The 4,992-nt window shown below is 38.5% G+C and overlaps 1 pseudogene; it reads left to right on the top strand.

Moving 5' to 3' along the window:
- Positions 1–2,384: 2,384 nt before the first annotated feature.
- Positions 2,385–3,496, top strand: LOC108539996 (eukaryotic translation initiation factor 2 subunit 2 pseudogene; annotated as a pseudogene).
- The last annotated feature ends 1,496 nt before the right edge of the window (positions 3,497–4,992 follow it).

Genomic DNA, 4,992 nt, shown 5'->3' on the forward strand with positions numbered 1-4,992 from the left:
CAAAAAAAATAAAAAAATAAAATAAAATAAAATAAAAAAAAAAAAGGGGGAAATCTGAGTAACAATATGGTCTCAGATAAAATATAGCCTTCTCCTAATCCTTGGTTGGGGCATAGGTGGCTTAGAGCCTCTGAGAGCTAAGTTGACCCACCCTGAAGCAAGGAAGCTGGGCATTCATACTCTTGAATCAGTCATCGGCTGCAGTGGGGAGGAGTGGGGAATACACTTCCAGTCATTTCCTGGGAGGCGGCTCCTACTAGACAAGAACAATTCTCCAAAGGTCACAGGGATAAGCCTATAACTAGGGTACTTGTGGCAACTGGGAGATGAGGTAAACCATCTGATTCAAGAGATCTGGTTAGAGCATCAATGTTGGACAAAGTCAAAAATTTGTAATTCTGCATGATGAGGAAGAATCAGCAAAGGTAAAGGCAGTAAGAGGAAGAGGGAGTAATGCCCCAGAAACCATGTGGAAAAAGTATTTCAAGGAAAAGATGCAAATAAAACATCAATCTAGGAATAAATTTAATTAAAATGTGAAAGTCTTTTACATTGCACACTATAAAACATTATTGAATGACATTAATGAAGATGTAAATAAATGAATGAACCTACCATGCTCATAGTTCAGAAACTTAATTTTGTAAAGATTTCAGTTTTCCTCAAATTGATCTATGAATTCAACGCAATCTCAATCAAAATCCCAGCAGGAGTGTGTGTGTAAATTGACAAACTTATTCTAAAATATATGGAACCACAAAGGGTTAAAAATAATAAAGAACATTTTGAAGGATTTACACAACCAGATAACATGATGTATTCTAAACTGTAGTAATTAAGACTGTGTGGTATTGACCCAGGGATAGCAAACTGACCAACAAACAAAATATAGAATACAGAAACAGACCCACCCATACAGGGTATATGATTTATGATAATGGCAACATTGCAATGCTCTTGTAAAAGCATGGTGTTTTCAATAAATGATGCTGGGCCAATTGGATATGCAAATGGGAAAAAATTAATCATGACTCCTACCATACACAAAAATTATTTCTAGATGGATTGCACATCTAAATGTGAAAGGTAAAAGTATAAATCTTTTCAAAGAAAGGAGAATATTTATGCTTTTTGGGTGGACCAAATAGCTCAATAGGATTCAAATAGTTCTTAACATGAAAAAAAAAATTGGTAAGTTGGACTCTGTTAAAATTAAGAACTTCTGTTTACCAAGTGATATCATTAAGACAACAAAAAGCAAGCCACAGAGTAAGAGAAGTTTTCACTGCATATATCTAACAAAAAAAGAAAGTTTCAAGAGTATATAAAGAATTCCTGCAAGTCAGTAATGAAATGACAGGCAATTCAATAGATATGACAAAAGATTCAAAAAGACCCCTCACAAAACAAGACATCCAAACGGCCAATTGACATATAATAAGGAGTTTAACTTCATTATTCCTCAGGAAAATGCAACTGAAAACCACAAGGCAATACCATTATATACCTACCAAAATACATGCACAAGGATATTCACATCAGAACTATCCTTAATAGCTAAAAATTGGAAATAGCCCATCAACAGTACAATGGATAGACTGCAGTGTATGTGTGCAATGGAATTCTATACAGTTATGAGAATGAATGAACTACAACTATGCATAAAAACCTCATGAATATCACAAACATATTGTTGAACAAAAGCACAAACACAAATGGGAATAAACTGAGTTATATTTATATAAAACTCAAAAACAGGGCTGGGCATGGTGGCTCACACCTGTAGTCCCAGCACTTTGGGAGGCCAAGGCAGTGGATCACTTGAAATCCAGGAGTTCGAGACCAGCCTGGGCAACATGTCAAAATCCCATCCCTAAAAAGAAAATACAAAAATTAGCCAGGTGTGGTGGCATATGCCTGTAGTACACACCATTCTGGAGGCTGAGGCGGGAGAATCATTTGAGTTTGGGAAATCGAGGCTGCAGTGAGCTGTGATTGCACCACAGCATTCCAGCCCAGGCAACAGAGCAAGACCGACTCATAACTAAATTAATTAATTAAATAACACTCAAAAGCAGGCCAAACCAATCAGTAATGTTAAAAGTCAAGATAGTATTTACTCTTGGATTGGGGTAGTGACTGCAAGGGGACATGAAAGAACTTCTGGAGTTGGAAATAATTATGTTTCTTGACCTGTAGTCTGATCACAGGGACGTGGTCACTTGGTAGAATTTCATCAGCGAAGGCACATTTCCAAAGCTTGGAGGAGAGGCTGACCCGATGTCATTCCCTTTTGCTGACGCAAAGCCTAGTGCAGTTGTGGGAGAAGTATCTGCAGAAGCAGTGCTCCCACCAGGGTCTGGGGCTGACCCGTATGACTTCCCGTCCGAGCTGAGCCCACACGAGCCGCAACCATGTCTGGGAACAAGATGGTTTTTTATCCAACTATGAGTAAGAAAAAAAAGAAGAAGAAGCCTTTTATGTTAGATGAGGAAGGGAATACCCAAACAGAGGAAATTCAGCCTTCAGAAACAAAAGAAGTGGAGCCAGAGGCAACCAAGGACAAGGATCTGGAAGCTGATGAAGAGGACAGCAGGAAAAAAGATGTTTCTGATGATCTAGATGACTTGAACTTCTTTAATCAAAAGAAAAAGAAGAAAAAAACTTTGATATTGATGAAGATGAAGAATGTGTAAAGGATCTTAAGATTGAAAATAATGCTCAAGAACCAGCTGAAGCAGAGGATGACCTTGACATTATGTTTGGCAATAAAAAGAAGAAAAAGAATGTCAAGTTCCCAGATGAGGATGAAATACTAGAGAAAGATGAAGCTCTAGAAGATGAAGACAGCAAAAAGATGATGGTATCTCATTCAGTAATCAGATAGGCCCTGCTTAGGCAGGCTCAGAAAGAGACTACATATATGAGGAGCTGCTGAATCGAGTGTTCAACATCACGAGGGAAAAGAATCAAGACATGGTTGCTGGGGAGAAAAGGAAATTTGTCGTGAAACCTCCATAGGTTGTCCGAGTCGGAACCAAGAAAACTTCTTTTGTGAACTTTACAGATATCTGTGAACTATTACATCGTCAGCCCAAACATCTCCTTGCAATTTTGTTGGCTGAATTGGGTACAAGTGGTTCCATAGATGGTAATAACCAACTTGTAATCAAAGGAAGATTCCAACAGAAACAGACAGAAAATGTCTTGAGAAGATATATCAAGGAATGTGTCACTTGTCACACATGCTGATCACAAAATGCCATAGAAGGACACCCGATACTATTTCCCACAGTGTGAAATTTGTCATTTTAAATGTTCTGTTGCCAGTATCAAAACCAGCTTCTAGGCTGTTGCGGGTAGTGAGCACAGTTCCATGTCAAAGCTAACTAATTTGCTAATCACTGATTTTGCAAAGCATGTTGTGGAGTTGTACCTGGACAGGTTTGCCATCAGAGTGGATACACTTAATCTTGTTGTATTAAAAACAAGATAAGCCTGGGTGTGGTGGCTCACACCTGTAATCTCAGCACTTTGGGAGGCAGGCAGATGACATGAGGTCAGGAGTTCGAGACCAGTCTGGCCAGTATGGTGAAACCCCATTTCTACTAAAAATACAAAAAATTAGTTGAACATGCTGGCACACACCTGTAATCCCAGCTACTCGGGAGGCTGAGGCAGGAGAACTGCTTGAACCTGGGAGGCAGAGGTTGCAGTGAGCCGGGACCGCGCCATTGCACTCCGGTCTGGGCAACAAGAACAAAACTCCATCTCAAAAAAAAAAAAAAACACACACACACACAAGATAAAAAAGCTGACAGGTTCTTTGGTGAGTGGTTGCTTGGTCTGAAATTCTTGCAAGACGCTGATGCACACGCTGTTGACACATTCATTGCCTCCTTTAACAACTGTCAGAGAAACATGATATGAGGTAAGGAGGTGCTTTTGAAAAATCGTTCATAGACTTCTGTAAAATGCAAGATAAATTAAAGTTATTATAACAGTGATTCTTTCAAAAAAATTCCATCAAGCTGAATACCTACCCCAAGTACACTTTTTCTTCATGCCTGTTGTGTTCAATCAAAGTTTACATTTAAAAATTGCTGAGAAGTTTTAAAAGGAGAGTAATGAGAAATAAGTATTAAATTTGTCAATATGGAAGTAATTGTTGGCCTTGGGAGAGGAGTTTCAGTGGAACAGTGGTAAGGAAAAGCTTTACTGGAATGAATTCAAGAGAGAGTAATAGGAGAGAATGTGAAGATAGCAACTATTAAAAATTCAGTTTTGCTTTAAAAAAGAGCAAAGAAATAGGATGTTAGCTGGAAAGGAATGTGAATTCAAAGGAGAGTTTTAACATAGAAGTTGTTAAGGCAAAATTGTATGCTAATAGAAAAGGCTAGCTAAATCATTTGTGGGGCTCACAAAAAGAAAATGCAGGACTCCTTGTTCGAAGAACAGAAAGTTTTTTCCTTTCTTCTATGGTCTTTTTCGCCCTAAATGTCACGGCATTTTTTATTTTTTTATTACTTCATGTTTCTGTATTTGTTTTCCATTGCTGCTGTAAAAACTTACTGCAAACTTAGTGCTTAAAACATCAAACCAAATTTTTCTTCCAGTTTTGTAGAAGTTCAACACAGGTCTCACTAGGCTAAGACAAGGTTTGGCAGGACTACATGTGATTTTTGGAGGCTTGAGGAGGGAATCCACTTCCTTGCCTTTTTCTAGCTTCTGGAAGCTGCCTACAATCCTTGTGTTATGGTCCTCTCCCTTCATCTTCAAAGCTAGAAATGGTGGCGTGAGTCCTTTTCACATTGCATCTCTCTGACCCTCTCTTTTGCCCATTCTTCTGCTTTTAATGACTCCTGTAATTTGATCAAGCCTCCAGGATAATTTAGAATAACCTCCCTATCTCAAGGTTCTCAGTCTTAATCACATCTGCAAAGTCTCTTTTGCCATGTAAATGACATATTCACAGATTCCAAGGATTAAAGC

This window comes from Rhinopithecus bieti, unplaced genomic scaffold (assembly GCF_001698545.2).
Source record: "Rhinopithecus bieti isolate Rb0 unplaced genomic scaffold, ASM169854v2 scaffold_18142, whole genome shotgun sequence".
Taxonomy (NCBI): Eukaryota; Metazoa; Chordata; class Mammalia; order Primates; family Cercopithecidae; genus Rhinopithecus; species Rhinopithecus bieti.